The sequence below is a fragment of the Colius striatus genome, chromosome 27, assembly GCF_028858725.1.
Source record: "Colius striatus isolate bColStr4 chromosome 27, bColStr4.1.hap1, whole genome shotgun sequence".
NCBI lineage: Eukaryota > Metazoa > Chordata > Aves > Coliiformes > Coliidae > Colius > Colius striatus.
In genome coordinates, this window is record NC_084785.1 from 3,350,109 (window position 1) to 3,367,933 (window position 17,825).

Here is a 17,825-nt window from a genome sequence, read left to right on the forward strand (position 1 = left end):
TTTCAGGCAGTTTAAGTAAAAGACCCTTTGGAGCCCTGGGTGAGGGGATGGTCCCTTGTTGATAAGAGGTGGGTGTTCCCTGAGTCACCTGCTTCCTCCTGACACCAGCAGCAGTGCTGGCACAACACACCAGCTCCCAGCAGTGTCTATTGATCTGTAAAAGCCTCTTGGAGCAGATCGACATTTCTGCCCATCCTTTAAAGATTTATTCTCTTCCTGCTGTGACAACAGGAAAAAATCCTTCTTGGAGAGGGAGAGGGGTACATGCTCATGGGTCCCTCTGCCAGCATTTGTCCGGGGGAGCATCCCGTGCCCAGATCCCAGGCTTGGGAGTGCTGGATGTGTGTTGTCTCAGCTGGTAGCACGCTGGGATGGGAATGGGACCATCTCCACCCTCATTCTTCACTTTTCTGGGCTGCAAAAAACTTTTGGTTCCCCAGCTCTGCTCCATGAGCCTTTATGAGGAGGGTCTTAGCAACAGCATCACTGCAGTAAGAAACTGTAGAACTAGATTTAAGCAAGTTTGGGTGCAATGTTCCTGCTCACCTCTTCCTAAAACTCACTTTTTGCCCCCCCACCTCTCCCTCCACATCCCACTCTCCCTCTTCCAAGAGCAGGAGCCTCGTGAGGTCCATGTTGTACAAGGCAGCTGATGTTCAATCCAAAAACGTTGCTCAAGTCCCAAGAAGGGGAGAAAGGAGCAGGGAGGAGGAGATGGAGAAGAATCAAAGTGTTGATCTGATTAGACAGATTCTCCAAGCCTGGCTTACACATCCAGAATGAGATGCTAATTAATGAACAGTAAAAAAACCAGCAGCCAGGCTCCAATTTGCATAAATATGCATTGTCAAACTGTTAGGTAAACAAAAGGGGAGTGATGGCAGCACAAGGGGATTCATTACGCCTGATCCCAGCGAGGCTGTTCTGGGGGGATTACAGCCACTGCAGCTTTATTTTACTTCTTGCTTAATTTCTCTTTCTGTCTACAGTTAGAATTCAATTCAATGACTATAATCAGCTGCAGACAGAAAACCCTGACACAAAATGTGAACACAAATCATGACAAAAAGAAGCCTTTTCCTTTTGTGTTCCTTCCTGGTGCTCGGGGACACATACAGAGGGACTGGGAATGAAAGTCTGGGGGCTTTACTAGGGGCATGTAAAAATGCATGCAAAAGGTTTGTTATAATCCTTCTTAATTACAGCCAGTTGGGACTGTTGAGTGCTCTGAACATTGAGAGCTGGAGCAAGGAGGTCAGTTGGTTTGGTTGTTCAGAGGGTAATTACATACACTGGAGTTAATGGGTCACTTGGGATCTTACTTCTGTTCAGTCCCCGTTGATACACAGGGATGATCCTGGCAGAAAGGAGACAGACCCCTGCTGGGGGGCCTGAGGGGCTGGGGACTGTCCCCCACAGTGGGCAGCAGGCGTGTGTCTCACTTCTTGCAAGATCTTTTGAACTGCTCCATTTGCTTCCCTGTCCTTGGGCCAGAGAGAGGTGTCACAAGAGCTTTTGGGAACAGAAAGAGCACTGTACTGCCCATAAAACAATCATAAATAACCCTTTAACAGCTAATTGAGATTCCTCCTGTCTAATAGATAGTTAGATGGATGGACAGATAGAATTGAGGGATTAGGATGGTTTATTATTCGCTCTTGGTACTTTCTCTTTGATGCTCCCTGGGCCATTTATTCTACTACATTAGCTGATTTTTATTTTGATATTGTAATTTTCATTTTGGTAAAAGCACCCACAGGAGCTGAATGGGAACTCATCAGCATAAACTGAAAGGAAGAAATAACTTACATTAAACATCATAATATTTTTCTTAAATAAGAGAAGAAACCAAAATGATGTAAAGATAGGGACACGCAACCGAATGCAATCAGGCTGCTGCAGCTTGCAGGCTTGAGCCAGGACAACTCATCATTTCTGTGCTACTCACTTGAGCTAATTGCAGAAGAAAAGGCTTTTCTCTATGCTGGCTGTCCCCTCTGCCTGTGCGGGCAGCCGCCCATCTCCGTGGCTGGATGCCAGCCTACAGGATGATGGGTGATGTCGCCTTACCCTCAAATGTAGCAAAAACAAAGGTATTCTTCCTTTTCCCCTTCTGACACCACAGCGGGAGCTGAGTCCTGAGCTCAGAGCCCTGTTAGGGGCAAGTTTCACTCCCTGCTCATGCTGCTGCATGAAACGATGCTGCCCCACGCAGTGACTGTGCTTCTCAGCCTAAATGTTTCCCATAAACCTCATTTCAGTGTATCTCAGCTGTGTCCTGCAGAGAAACATTCATGTGTGGAGCTTTCTGTTGGGGAAATGATGTCCATTCTGTGCTGGGGGATCAGCGTGAGGTGGGAGGGCAGCAGGAGAACAAGGTATTAGTGCGAGTGCTGCTTTATGGGATCAATTACTGCAGCCAGGCTGGAGCGGCTGCACCACCTCCAGCTGTGGGCAGAGCTGGGCAGGGGGGACTGGAAGCCTGCTCATTTTTGGGGCTGCAGGAAGCTATAATGCACAGCAGAATGCCCTGTGGCAAACCTCTCCACATCTGCTGACCTGTTCCTGCATTTGCCAAAGGCTTTGAGCAAAAACTGTAAAATTAAAACATGGAAAGCTTTTTTGCTGAATTAGAGGGAAAATGGGTAACAGTGTCCTGGGAGGGCTCCTGAAGCCAGGGGAATCACAGGGAAAATGGGTAACAGTGTCCTGGGAGGGCTCCTGAAGCCAGGGGAATCACAGGGAAAATGGGTAACAGTGTCCTGGGAGGGCTCCTGAAGCCAGGGGAATCACAGGGAAGCTTGCACTTGCATCCTTAGGTGTGCTGCTCTCCCTGGGGCTGGCAGTGGACTGACAACTAAAGAGGAGCTTTCAGCAGATGAGTTCAGAGGGCTCCAGCCACCACTCAGAGGGCTGAGGGCTTTGCTGAGTTAGGGCTTCCCAGCAGTTCTTTTCAAGTATTTAGTTTTTCCAGTGCTGTTTATTCTGTACAGATCTCCAGGTTTGTTGTTGGTTTGTTGGGTTTTCCCCCCCAAGAGGAGCTTGTTATTGCTGTTAATTTTTATTCCTACTGCAAGGATTAAACACAAATAACTCTTTGGGAGTGAGTGGGGGGTGCCCGATGCAAGGAAATGCTGTCACAAAAGGCATCAAGGGCATCTCAGTTGGGATCAGATCCCAAAGAGTTAATGAGACCAGCAGAAAGGTGCGAAGAGAGATTAAAAACCATGAATCACACCTTCATAGCTTCCTTGAAGGACTTCCAAAAGGCTCTGAGAAAGGAGGGAAGTGGTGGCCTAATCCTCCCTCCTTCCGCTGGCAAAGATTTGTGAAAGAGGCAGATGAGAGATTTCCTGTTTGGCAAAGAGCAGGGAACGGGAGATTAAATCAACCTGCTCGTCTGTCTCCGCACTTCTAACGCAGTTTGAAAGATGCTTAAATATTTATTTTCAAAGGAAGGGGGAGAAACAGAGAGAGGGGGATACATGAAATTAAAACGTTCATTATCTCACAATTCATATTTAATAGGAGTCGTCGTTACAGCTGGATGATGGATTTCCTGCCATTCCTCAGGCCCAGCCTTGTCTGCGACAGGCTGGGGACACCTGGCAGGGAGGGAGGCACAGATGATGCTGAGAGGTGGGAGTCAGAGACACCCAAATCCACCAAATTCTTGCTTTTCTAAGCCCATTTCACCTTGTCCTGTGGAAAGGGAAGGTGGAAGTGCTGGAGTTGAATTGCTGTGGAGTGGCTTTGTGTTTGTGCAATGCTCGGGGTGTTGGCATAAGGCAGAGGGAAGGCTGTGATGGTTGCAGGCAGGTCAGCGAGAGAACAGCTGCCACTCGAGTCTGTAATCCCATTTTCCCCAGGATCTGACCCTGGGGACTTGTCAGCTTTGCTTTGAAACAAAAGCTCTTGTTGAGCAAAATCCCAGGTCTGTTGGCTGTAAGAAGGTGCAGTGCAAAAGCTATTAAATATTAACGTGCCAACAACATTAGGAAAATCCAATGGAACTTAAGTGACTCTGAATGCAGAGCACTGATTAACTGCTGGAGGGGATTATCGAAGAGGTAAATGGAAAGTAACACGGGGAGTTGCCTGATACGGATTGATCAGAGGCTCCCTTTGGACCAGGAAGGGCTTATTAAACACACTACCTGATGCTGCTGCTCAGAAGCATAGTTAGTTGAGCTACTTTGGCTCTTTCTTTCTATCAGCTTATTAGAAACCCCTGGGTAGTGAAATATCTCCAAATAGGATGAAGCTGTATTTACTAATTTGTGAGGATTAGTGGAACAGAGTTATTAAGATCCCTATCAGAGGCTGTTGTGAGGTATGTGGCTGCTTTTGCTGGATCTCCATCCCTAGAAAGCTGCAGCATTAGCCTCAGATGCCCCAGGTGGGTCCAGCCTGGGCAGAGAGCTGCCATGTTGCTGTTGGATTTCCCCCTGCCTTCCTGGAATTTTAGTCAAAGCCTCAAGAAGCAAGAAAAAGCTCCCTGAGAACAAGCAAAAGAGAGTAATGCGCTCCTCTGCCTTTGCCTCAAGGCTTTCTGTTTGTCACAGCTGCACCTCTGGGAGCAACCTGTGCCTCATGTCCATCTCCTGTGGGATGTCTGTGCTGAAAAGGCTGCAAGGGGCTGGGAAGAGGTGTGGGATGAGATGCTCCAGGTGCCTCCCAGGTGCCTTCTCTCACCCTGAGCTAAGTCCAGGGCAGGGATGGAAAGGAAGGGATTACACCAGCTTTATAATAAATGTCTCTGGTAGGGACGAGTGGCTTTATTAACACCATTTGTCTTCCACAGCCACACAAATAGCTGCAATAAATCACCCAATCACTGACATTAACAGACAGAGCTCATGGGGACAGCCTGGCCTCGATCCCTGCCCACCTGCACTCCCCCCTGGGAGGGTGCAGCCAGCAGAGCCCATCATGGCTTTGCAAATTGGGGAAAGCAGGCTTGCAGCCAGGAGTGAAGTGGCAAAAAGTTGACGGTTTGCTGGGAAAAAAAGCACTAATCCAAGTTTCCTGTGAGTGGACGCAAACTCTGCTATAGCCTCTGCCACGGACCCCTCGGGAAAACTGAGGCACGGGGCGATAGTGTGGCTGGTAACACTATAGCAGCAGGTGACTGACAGCAAAAGTCCCGTTTCCTGTCTGCACAAGTCATCAGGCTGTGACCACAGCAACCTCCAAATACCAATCCTTTCCTCACAGGAGCCAGTGCACAGGTTAAAATCTGACATGGGTCCAGGGCACTGCAGGGCTGCCTGGGTGAGCTGTGGCCTGAAGAAGTGGTGGATTCAGGTTCCCAAATAGGTTTAACCCTGTGTTGCAGTGCCACAGGGGCTCCAAGCAGCCGTGCACACTCTGTGCCATCACACTGCTGTTCCCCTGCTTTTCCTGGCTGCAAAAGCTGCCTCCCCTCACCTCACAAATGTAGGGTTTTATGTTTGCTTTAATAGAAGAGTCTTGTCTTATTGATTTCCACCCTGGTGCCAGCGCAGCCATGCGCAGCATCTTTCGGCAGCGCCAGCAATCGATGGGATCCCGGGGCGCAGCGCTGCTGCCGCTCTGCTCTTACCGCATCACTTTTTACCCCCATGGTGAGGAGTAAAACTCACCCCTCAGCTGCAAGAATGAGCCACCCTGCCTGCCTGGTGCTCCCGAGGGTCCTCCTGGGACATCTGATACGTAAATCTGTGTGCTGGCCTCCTGCAGAGGTGGAGGAGCTCATGTCCAGGGTGAAAGGCAATCCATCCCAGACAGGGAGATCCAGAGGTTCGCAGCCTGGGGCCGCCAGTAATAGAAAAACTCAAGATGTTTTGGTTCAGCTTCCTTGCTGGAGTTTGTTCTCTTTCAACTCCTACCTCCTGTATAAATATAGATTTGATAATGGATTGGCTGTTTAATATTGTCAGCTCATCGAAGGGAATCTGTTCCTGCTTTCTGAGAGAAGTCCTGAAGCAAAGCAGGGTTTTCAAACGCTGCCTTGATAAATCCAAGTTTGCTGTGAGAGGAGATGAGAGCGTAAATGCATTTCCCAGGGAAGGTGCACTTTGTTTTCCACCACCTCACTTTCCAGAGCAACCATTTTCCAGAAAATATCAGGCTGTTAGTGCTGCTTTTGGGGTGATGGATAACGGGGAACATCCGCAGAGCTGGCACACAGTCTCTAACTCTGCAGTGATCAGCCGTTGTGGGACTCGGGGAAAGGCATGAAGGGAGGGAGACAGAGCAAGGCACCTTATCTGTCTATTTATCTATCTGCTTTTCTGGCCAAGGAAACCCTGATTTAGGTGGCAAGCTTCCACCTCTTTAGATCTGGATGAATGAGACTTCAAGGGAGGATTTTATTTCATCTGTATTTCTTTTATTGCTCCACCGTATCATACCCCTGTCCTTCTACAGCATTAATCATTCTCATTCCTCCTCCAAGATCACAAGTCTTTCTAATTCCCTGATGTCTTTTTTCGGCTGCAGAGCCGTGAGCATAGTGGGTATAATGCAGATCCAGGGACTGGGAGTAGGTTTTCTCTGCTCAGCTCTGCCTTTGCTTGCAAAACCCTTTTACTCCTGCCCATGGTCCTCAGTTCCAGGTGCTGAGCAGTCACAAACCAGAGAAGCTGCAGGTGGATTTCCAGCAACTGTCGTTTGTTTTATTTTGGGTTTTTTTCTGTGATTCTGTGAAATGTGTCCTCAGAGTGCTCTGGGGATACTGGAGTGTCCTGATGGGTGTTGCTGGGTCTCTGACCCTGGAAAGCACAGTCTGGGTATGGCCTCCATCCCTTAGGAACTTTGCTGCTCTAATTCAGGCCGTTTTGCTTCCTGAACTCAGGCTCAGGTTGGGCAGGTCAAAGGCACAACACAAGACAGCACAGTTGCATGCCAATGTGTGATGAGAAGCATTAAACATCCCAGACAACTCCCCTTGGTCCCTCTCAATCGGCAAATCCTCCCCAGCCCCAGCCAGCACATGTATTTCTGCTGTGCCTTTGGGTACCAGGGAACGTCTCTTCTTTACACTCCTCTTGTAAAGTGCATGGAAGGAATTATTTTGTGTAAAAACAAAGCCCATCCCAGCAGGTTTGGATGATATTGGGAGGGGATGCTGTTAGCCCTGCAGGGCTGGCTCTTCTGAAAGGATGGCACAGATGAATCGCGCGGCAAACCGTGAGCACCGACAATGGGGTTTGTTTTACACTTGTTTTTATTAACACCCATTCAGCTCCAGAGTTGAAGATCCCCTGGATGAAAGTGCATCTCTGAAAGCTTCGGCTCTTTCCCCCACTAATTAAGTTCAAGGCAGCAATCCATATGTCTGAGCCTTCCAAGGGCTCCTGAAGGAAAAGCAACTCTGACATCTCTGCTATTTCTAAGTTTAGAAATAAAACCTGTCATCACCAACAGCTGCAACTTTTCCCTTAAACACAAACAAGTGAGAGGAGACAGGAATCTCTCAGACCTCCTCATATATCACAGAGCTTCTTAAACACCAGGGTCTTTAAAAGACAGTTCTTCCCAGGGCTGGCAGGAGCGCTGCTCTGCAGAGGGAGAGCAGGTTCCTGCAGCCATAGCTGGGGGGAACCCGCTCTTCTGCTTCCTCTGCTCATCCTTGCACTGCTTTGCTCTCCTCTCACTATCCCATCAATTCCCAGCATGGTGGTGTGTGGTTTTCCCATCCAGTCAAGGCTTTTCCCACCTGTAATTGTTTTCTTGTGAGATTCTGTTTTTTCCTTGCTGTCTCAGGAAGGTGTGAGCCCCCCGAGACCCCGCTGCCCCCCGTCCTGTGTGTGCAGGATGCCTCTGCTCCCCACGCTCTGCTCAGCACTCCCTGCCTCTGCACTCCTCTCCCCTGTAATTTTTTCTCAGAGCAATCATGCTTGAAAAATGTCTGGCATGTAGATCTCTGTAGAATGGGAAAAAATGTTGAGTGGGTGGATTCAGGGGGAAATAAAGGGGTTTATTCTCAGTGCCAGCTAATGAAATTAGAAAATGGAGAAGAGCTTGCCTAATACCATACAGGGAAAGATAAAATACATTTTAAAAAATCACAATGCTGCAGCTCTCTCTAAATGTCAAAATATTACATTTTTTTGGATGATAAAGATGGAAGAAATAGCTGGGTTTCAGTTTCAGGTGCCATATCATATCTCCTCCTCTCTATAATTGTTATTAAAATGTGGCTGTTCCGGGAAGTCATTATGTCACCTTTACTGTGTTTGCAGAGGAAATAAAAAGTTTATTTGAGGAAGGTGCATAAAAATCAGGTCTGTGTGTGTCATCCTTAGGGGAGAGCTCCAGGCAGGGTGATGGAAACTTGTGTTGCATCCCTGGTATGGATGTTTTCCAACCCTGACCTCACAGGGTGCCTGCAGACAGCTCTGAGTGTCTAGACCTTTCCTTCTGACAAAGATGTTGAGATCCAGAGGTTCACTGACAAAGGACTGTGGCAACAAGATGTAAAGCTTTTAGCAGTGTTGACTGGAAGACACAGCCTGCCACATTCACAAGAGAAGTTAGGTCTGTTGGAGGTGTTTATCGCCGGGCAGCTGATGGATTGGCTCGAACCCACCTGGAAGAGGGAAGTTTTCTCCACATCAAGCTCTCCAGAAAGGTCACTTTTGCCAGATGTGCCCAATTAAGTTCAATTCTGGGGCAGCAGATGAGATTTAAGGGTTTGTTATCTGGAGATCAGCCTGTGGGTGCAGTGAGTCTGGGCAGAGTCCTGCTTCTTGGGGTTTAGAGCTTGTTTTACAGAGCTGGGCTTACAAATGCCAGGCTGGGACGGTGGAGCTGGGGGCTCCCAGGGTTCAGCCTGTCCAAAAAGGAATGGAAAACATCCTCCAAGCAAGTAGAAAGGGGCATGGAGCGAGGATGCTGGGGATGGACACTGCATACCCAGTACAGATCCCTAATTGCCTCTTCTGTTAAAGGTAAAAGCCTTCAGTGAAAGTATTTGTGAGTGTTGGCCGCAGTAATGCACAGGGACAGCTCGGTGCTCCCAAACTACTGTATAAATTGTCGAGTCTGCTGCTGTAATATTAGCTTTTAAACTTAATAGCATTTAGAAATCAGGCGTATGTTTCTGTGAGATTTACTTGCACAATTAGAAGCCTGGAGGGATATTTTTTTGTTAATTCAAAGCGTTGTCATAAAAGCTTTTGGAAGAAGAGAGAGAAATAGCGACATTTTAACTCGTCTTTTTTAGTTCCTAAATAAAAGTCTTTAAACTGGATCATTCTGGAGTAAACTTTCCAATATACATTAAAGGAACATAGCCACAGCTGGAGGAGTGACAGTAAAATATTATGCATTCATGTATGTCTCCCTTTAATAATTTCTGGCTTTATCCTCTGCAAAGGGAATAATTTTCTCTCTGCCCCTGACACAGACACAACCTGTGCTCGGCCCTGCAGTGCTGCCTGTGATCAGTGCTGGAGCTGGAGCTGCTCCCAGCCACTGCACTGGAAAATTAGCTGTAATTAGCTTTTCTACAGCGTGGCACCTACAGGGAGCAGAAGTAATTTTGCAGAGGGAGGGAGTGCTGGCCTTGTTTTACGGAAGGGTAAGCTGAGGCAGCGTGCAAGGCTTGGGTAAGGACGAGACAGCTTTGAACTGAAGGCCAAACATCTATAAAACAAGGAAGTTCTGGGTGCTCGCTGCAAATGCAGACACATTGCTGGTGATGGGCTGAGTGTAACCAGCCTATATCTCTCTCCATCCCACCCTCATCCCCGGCACGCCCAGGAGCTGCTCCCCTCGCTGCTCGCTGATGATAATCTGAGCTGCTGTTGAAGTGAGGAATCACTGGCAGCATGGGTTATTTTAAATGTTTAATAGACATATTACCTTACATTAGGGCTTCATCATCTCCCTTCCTGTGTAAGCACAAAGAGAGCATCCATCACAATTAGTGTAACATCCCGAAAGGCATAAAGAAGACGGACGGAGGGAGGCTTGAGGCTCCGGGTACCACCTTTCCTTGGGGCTCAGGCACAGCTCCAGGGCAAATCCTCCTGGGGCTGTGAGGGCAGCAGGCTGCAGAAGGGCAGCATTGCCCCAGAGGGTACCAGCCAGGATGTGAGGGTGTGTTATCTGCCCTCGCAGCCTCTCTGGCATTTTCTGTGAAGCCCAGGTGCCTGGAGTTGTGCTATTGTGTGAGAATCTCTGCTTTCATTATATTATAATAATCATCATCGTAAAAAATAACAGTAAGCTTCCAGCCCTCCTGATTCCTATTAAAAGCCAGAAATACAACCTGCATCTCCTGAACCAGGAGGGAAAGGAGATGCAAATCACAGTTTATAATTGTTATAAAAAGTCTTGTGTCTTTAGGATGAAATTCATTGGGTTTTGGTGGGGAAGAGGGGCCAGGGAGGAGGCTGAGTCCCACTCTTACAGCCTCCTCTCCGTGCTCTGCATCCCTCACGGCTCAGAGCTGGATTTGTGTCTGTCCCCTGGATGCAGCCAGGATGAATCTGACACCCACAGCACCCACAGCCCTAGTACTGAAGCAGCTCTCCACAGTATGGAGAGGGGAGAATAGGAGAGGAGATGCTCTGATGATTTCTGCGAGGCCTGACTTTTCAAGGGCTTCCTAAGCAGGAAAAGCTAAAAAATCTCCCTCAGATGTCAGATTTCTGTATTTTTATCCCAGGTTTACTCTAATGATGCTTCTCTCCTGATCCCAGGGTCTGTGGGAGGATGGAGAGAGCAGCTTTACAGAAGCAACGCTAAGCCCTGGATCCCAGGCAGGAATATGAAACATTAAGGAGCAGCTAACGAGAGGAGAATTGAAAGGAAGCTTTTCCCAGCAGAGATGAGTGGGATTTTTTATTTTTTTATTTAAAAAAAAAGGCCTAAAGCTCTCAGGAAAGCAGTAACAGCAGGGGCACCACTGCTTCCTCAGCCTTGCCAGCTCCCTCCTCCACCTCAGCCAGTCCCAGCAGCTGCGGGGCAAAGCTCAGGGAGTGCCGGAGGGGATGGTCTGTGATGGCATTGCAGAGGGGAGGGTTTCTGCAGGGTCCCTCCACAGTGAAGCCCTTCACCTTCCTCAGCAGATGGGCTCGGGACCTCTGCCTTCTCCAGCAGAGAGATGTGGTCCTCAGCCTTTCAAACAGGAGCTGAAGAAATACGAAACCTTTGTCTTGTTAATTCAGTGTTTTGGTAAGGCAGGAACAGGCTTCATCCCATTAGGGCTGTGGTATTATAAGGGAGCATGTCATCACATCCTCAAAGCTTAAATGAATAAAAAGCAATTAAAGTTCCCAACCCCCCTGATCTGTACATGGCCTTCTCCCCTCCCACTAATTTTTTGTCTAGCTCTGATCCATTAAAGAAACTAATGACTTTCTTTTTACACGTGCAGAATAGCTGAGGTGGGATGTGAATGGGTGAACCCCGACTCACTGACCCCTTTGACTCCATACCAGGGCAGACCAAAATTAGGTTTCCTGAAGAGGCTTCCCCTTCTCACCAGGTGGCAAGGAGAAGAGGAGCCAGGCCTTGAGCACACCACTGCCAGTTAAAAATGTGCCTCCAACCCCTGCCAAAAGGACCCAGGCAGGGATGCAGAGGGGCAGGGCTGGATGGCACCGGAGGACGGGAGCACGAGGGAGGTGGAGGGCAGCTCTCAAGCTGGTAAATTTTTCATCAGAGGTGGCATTACCGCTGTCCCTGGGTTTGCAGTGCTCTTTTATCTCTGCTGAAACGCTTCCAGCTGGAAGGATCCCCTCTACCTGACCTGTATGATTTATACATCTGTAGGCAGGCAGGGGCTGAGGGGGACTTCCCTCTGCTGTGCGATGTCCCTGCTCCCCCTGCTCACCGTGCCCCCGCTGTGGCTCTACCCTGGACAACCTCACTCACCCTTTCTGCCTGTCACCAATTTCCTCACTTTTCTTCTTATTTCGACTCATCAGCTCTGGTAGGGTTTGCTTGGCCAGAATGGCTTGTTTTTACCATTAAGATGAAGGCAAACCCTAAGCTGTTGCTCCCTTCCTGCGGTGCCTTCAGTCAGAGGAGGACCAAGAAACAGCTTTTGTTGGGTTGGGTTTTCCCCTTTAAAACCAGGGGCTTTGCCGAGGAGGCGGCCGCAGACGGGGCAGCTCTGCCAGGGAGCGTATAAATAGCTGGGGCTGAGAGCAGAGCACAATAGCTGTCACTCGACCACAGCAGAATGGGGACATGAGTGGTAGCAGATGAATTTCCTAAGCAACAAAGATCCTGTTTTCATGCAAATATCTCTTAGTAATAAAATCCAGGAGAAAAGAAAGACAGATAATATGTTATATAAGCAGAATTATCTGGGCACAGAATGCTGCTTTCAAGTTGGGGGCTTTTTGGGTTGGGTTTGGTGGGTTTTTTTTGGAGACATCAGCAACCTTTCAGTGACTTGATTTGGGCTGTGAAGGAGAGCAGCAGTGAATGATGTGCAGCAAAGTGCTTTAGTTGCCTACAAAGCGCTGTATGAATTTAACAGGAGCAGCAGCTAATGCGAGTAAAACTCAGAAACAGATTCCTTGCCATGGTAATGTGGCCTCCCTTCCCCTTAGGATTTCAGAGCACTTTGCAAACATCCATTAATTAGGCTTCAAAGGAGCTCCTGTCCTCAGTTTTAAAGCCGTGGGGAGAGGAAGTGTTCTGCTCTAGTGGAATGGTGGGGAAGGCACATGGCACTGGGATGCACTGGTGCCCAGAGATGAACTGTTGTTCTCCCCACTTAGTCCCTCTGGCTGGGGAAGGAATTAACTTTGCAGCTCTTGACCTTACCAGACTGGTCCAAGACTTTTTAAGATGTTTCCATCTAAAAACTCCAACTTGGAGGGCAGTGGTGCCTGTTCATTCTTCCATAGAGACAGGTCTGTTTCCAGGCAGCTCTCTGTTTCTCCTTCTGGTTTGTTTTTGGTTTTCTATATAAAAACAAAAAAGGTTTTGTGCATTTTAGGGTGGATTCTGCAAAAAAGCAGCCTCATTTGTAAATGTTCAGTTGGTACCCTGAGTTTGTACCTTGAGCAGAGAGGGCTTGGTGCACTGTGTCACTTCTGTGATGGATTCATCATGGGAGAAGTAGAGGGAATACCTGAAAACTAGGAATGCCAGTCAACAGGTTGATGGAGAGGTAGTTGTGGAAAGATAAAAGGAATGCCCCCCGAGCTAGGCAACTAAAAGCACTCAGTATTCCCTCCAGCTGCTTTTACTGTGGGAGAGAGGTGCCACCCTCCCTTCCTCATTTCTGCTCTAATTCAACTCTAGAAGTTCCTGCTCAGCAGCTGTTTTGCTGTTCCCCAGCTCTCCTCCTGTCGCCAGGCTGCTGCCTCTTTCCAAGCAGTAATTCAGCCACTTGTGCTCTCTTCAGAGGAGTCAACAGGGAGCTTTTAGCTCTCCTGGTGTTGCTGGTCCCCCGGTTGTTAGTGCATTTGGCTCCTGTGACATGTGTTTCTTGAAGCCCGCAGGAACTTTTCTGTAGCTAAAAGGTCTCTTGTGTTATCCTTAGAAGTGTGAGTTGTCATCCTGCTGCTTCCCTGAGCAAGGGAGCCGCAGAGCGGGATGATGAAGTTGGTCTGTTCACTCGTAGAAGACTTAATTTTTCCTTTCTAATGAGTCCAAATTTGGGGCAGAATCTTTGCTGTTGCTTGTGTCCTTGTGTGACAGTGTCAGAGCTGATACAGTGTCTGTCTGCAAAAATGTTGTATGCACAAATACTCCAGCAAACCTCAGCATGGACTAGCGATCCATTCATGGTCATGAGGCATTCCAAAACTGTGACAATGAGGAGTGAGAAGAAGGGCAAGGTGTTGAGATGGGAAAAATGTATTGGAATAGGTACTACTCAGGATGAGAGGTGTGGGGATTGCTGGAGGACCTGGGGACAGACCAACTTACTTTGCAAGAGTGACTTTATTGCCATTTGGAAACCATAGTGGTCCCATTTACCTGTATCCCACATCCTGGTTCCAACCTTGGAATATTTAGTGTTTCTTTCTTTGTAAACAAACCTCTTGGCTCCTTTGAGACCTTTGCTGGGTGAAGGAACAAGGAAATTTATGCCAGAGGAGAACAAGAGCCTCCAGTGGCAGAGAAATTTTTCTATCCATATTGCCATCGTCGTGGAGGAGGTTGTCATGGTGACTCGAGGTGCCAAGAGACTGCTCCAGAGCAGGGAGCAGGGGAGCGAGACGCTGGTGGAGGGAGGCAGGGAAAGGGGAACAGGGTGAAACAAGGAGAAAGTGTAAGGAAGTGCAGGAACAAGTAAAGAGAGAAAATTACAACGGGATGAGGAAGAGAAGAGATGGAAAAGAGAGAGATGGAGGGAGATTTGTCCTTTATTCCTTTTCCTTTATGTGTCCAATGCACTGGGATGTGCAGAGTGGGGGCAGCAACTGGGGTTCAGGGCTGAATGCTGCTCCTCACCCACCCACAGCCCCATGCCCAAGTCCAGCACAGGCAGGCATGAAACGGGGATGGCCACGTTTGGGGAGAAAGATGGGGTAGCTCCACCGGGGAGCTTGCAGGCAGGGTTTGCAGGGACGTGCCAATGCTCTCCCCCTCCTTTTTCCCTCTCCCCCTGGCATCAGCCTCTGCTGTGCCCCGTTTTGCAAGCACTAAATCTGCAAAGTAAACCCCAGCGAGAGCACTTTCCAAGGGCTGCCGGCTACGACAGATGTTATTTTATGGAACACGGCACCAGAGATGTGAAATACATAGTTCATAAATGTCAGGAGGAAGGAAGCAATATCCTGGATTGAGGTCGTTTGACTTTTTTTCCCCCTCTCTCATGAAAGCATCTTTCCAAGTAAACAGCCATCCAGGCCTGGCTGCGGCAGGGAGCGAGGAGCAGTCTGCCTCGGAGCAGGCTCTGTCACTGGGAAGCCGTGTCTGAATGTGCAGCTCATCTGAATGTGAAAAGGAAGGATTTTTTTTTCCCCTACCTCATTGCAACATCTGTCTGAGAAACTCAGGAGATAAGGCTGAGGCTTTAATTGAGGTCTCCAGGGAGGGCATTGCATCTATAAGAAGAGATGTGTGTGTGCCTCTATATATACATCTGTGCATATGGAATTTCAGTTAATTAGGCCCTTGGTTAGTAACAAAGTAGCAGGGTTTCCACCATTTGCAAAACGTCTGATGATTAATGCTGGTTTTCACTTCTCTGGATGCTCTCCTGGTCTGTGTTAACGCTCAGCTGCTTAATTTTTATCCCACTCAAGCCCCAAACCCCAGCAGCATCCCATGGCAGTGATTTTACCCTGGCAAACCATGCTGTTCCTCCTTGCCCTCAGCAAGTTCGGGAACCAGAGCTGACAAATCCCCTCCCCTGCACAGCTGTTGGTTTTTGGTATGAGTGTGTCAGAAAGCATTACGGAAACGCTGCAGCAGCTTGGGGAAGGGCTGGGGGAGGCAGGGGACAGCCTCATGTCACTCACATCCTCCTGCCCGTCTCCGCCGAGCATCCTGCGCCCGTGAAATGCGTTTCCACCCAGGCGAAGCTCCGAGCCGAGAGATGCGGCATCGGACGCTGATCCGCGGTGACGGTCCTTCCCCCGCCGCCCGCGGGGCTGCCGGGGACGGGCTGCCCGGCAGCATCCCAGGGACACGGGATCGTCTCCGCGATTGTTTTCTCTATTGCTACCAGGGAAAGCATCCTGTTGGTCTCGGAAGATGCGATTTTTGAGCGGGGGTGTCGCAATGCAAACCCTCACATTTTTATTTCAAAGAAAGGACGATAAATCTAAAATTTCCTTGTGTTCTCGTAGCAAAGCTGCTTTGGCTGTAAAATAGGCCAATTTCCCCCTTATCTAGTGCCTCCAGCTGTGATGTGAAAAGCTCAGAGGAAAAACGGCATCTCTCACGTTATCTCTTAACTGCAAAGTTTAATTATCCTCAACTGCTCTGCTGAAATGTGGCTGCCCCGAGCAGAGGACAGGAGCAGGAGCTGGGGCTGGGGACGGCGCTGGCAACTTGGTTATGTCAGTGCCAAGGCCATAATACCTGAGTTTGGTTGCGTGAGTGAGGCAGGAGAATGTTCTCAGTTCTCCTCCCATTAGCTCCGAGTTTCTGCGAGTTCCTCTCTTCTTGTTTTCTGTGCCCAGAAGCACAGAGACCTGTGTGGGATCCGTACACAGATGAGACGTCCATCAATTATTTATAGAAGGAATATATTCATTTTGCTCTTAATTTATTCACCATTAGCTTCATGGTAAATAGAAGCAGAGAAAAAAAGGGAGATGTGCAGATGTGAATGGAGATACTGAGGAACTCTACAGAAATAAATCCACTAAAAAGAGGGCAAATGTTAGAGAATATGGTGGGGAGGAGATGAGAGTTAGAGAAATAAAAAGCTTTCATCTAAGCAGGGTTTAAATACACTTCCAAATGTCAGCTTCTTAATAGCTTGTCCTAAGTCTCAGCATGTTAGAAAATATAAATGATGGAGAGATCCTTCTCTCCTTCCCATTAGCTAACATCAGTAGTTTTATACATCTGCATCTGTTCTCCCTGATTGCAGCTGGCCTCTTAGGTGCTTCGTTTTGATTGTATTTAATTAATTAATTTCTGTTTGGGTGAGGCTTTCTTCTTCCCTCTCCCACCCCCCTTCTTTCCCCAGACTCCTCTTATTTCCCCTTAGATTTCAGTAAGAAACTGAATTCTTGCAGTGGATGCATTCGGGAGATCTGGGGAGCAATGTGGTGTGATGTCTTTTTTCTTCTTTAACAATCCACTCTGCTTTGCTGACACGTGGTTTTACATTAATGAAATATTTAATGCAAACAATAACTGAGGAAACCCGAGGAATTTTGCTCCTGGATTTCAATTTAGCCAGTCGTTCTGCCTGGAGGTCTCTGCCCAGCCTGAAAAATGAGGACAGTGCTCTTGGAGCCTGAGCTTGAGCCTCACCAGGATGGGGAGGAAAGCGCCACAAATGCCCATCTGGGATTTCCCTGATTTTCCCCAGCGGTGTCAGGTTGGGGTATTTTTACCTTGCAGACTACTGTTTGCTCCTGAGCTCTGTGGTGGTTTTTGTGTGTATTTGTCAAGGACACCACTGTTTAGGAAAAAAAACCCACACACCTGCCAACCCCAACACTTGAAAGACTGAAAGATCAAGATCTCTGTCATCTAAAGGAGTAAACTAATAGTGTGATTGCAAAAAGCCCCCGTGGGAATCTTATCTGTCATATCGCTGTCAGCTTTGTGCTAAACATCCATTAAAGAGCATTTACATGAAAAACGTGTGATCTCGGCTCCCATCAGAAGGCAACCTAATCCTGCCAGCAAATTGAAGGTGAGTTCTCAGTCTGGCCTTTTCAGATGCAATGAGATCTTTTCTTCCCAGGCCTACCCCGAGGGGGAGAGCTGCAGAAACAGGGGCTGAGTCCCACCTTCCTTCCCTGCTCAGCTCCAGCCAGGATCTGGCATCCTCTGAGAAGAGCTGATTCTGTTCCTCTTACTGGTGACACTAGTATACAAGCTGGGAATGAGGGGCCAACTGTCTGCTTACACCAGTCTTGTTCCTAATCCCCAAAATGGTTTCTTCTCCTCCGGGAAAGTGCTTTGAAACGCTGAATAAGGAATCATGTACAAGGATGAGAAATGGTGACAGCCTTCAGACAGGCACCCCGCATATTGTGCAGCCATAAAGCCAGAGTCCCCAGGCTGCGATTGATGGAAATTATGTCATTAACAACCCAGACATTGGATTTTCCAGTGCAACAATCATCTTTGCTCCAGCCTTATACATCCCCAGCAAGGATGCTCTGCAGCTCCAGACTACACTGAATTTTAATCCCCCTGAAATCAGTTGTTCCAACCACTCTTAGTGA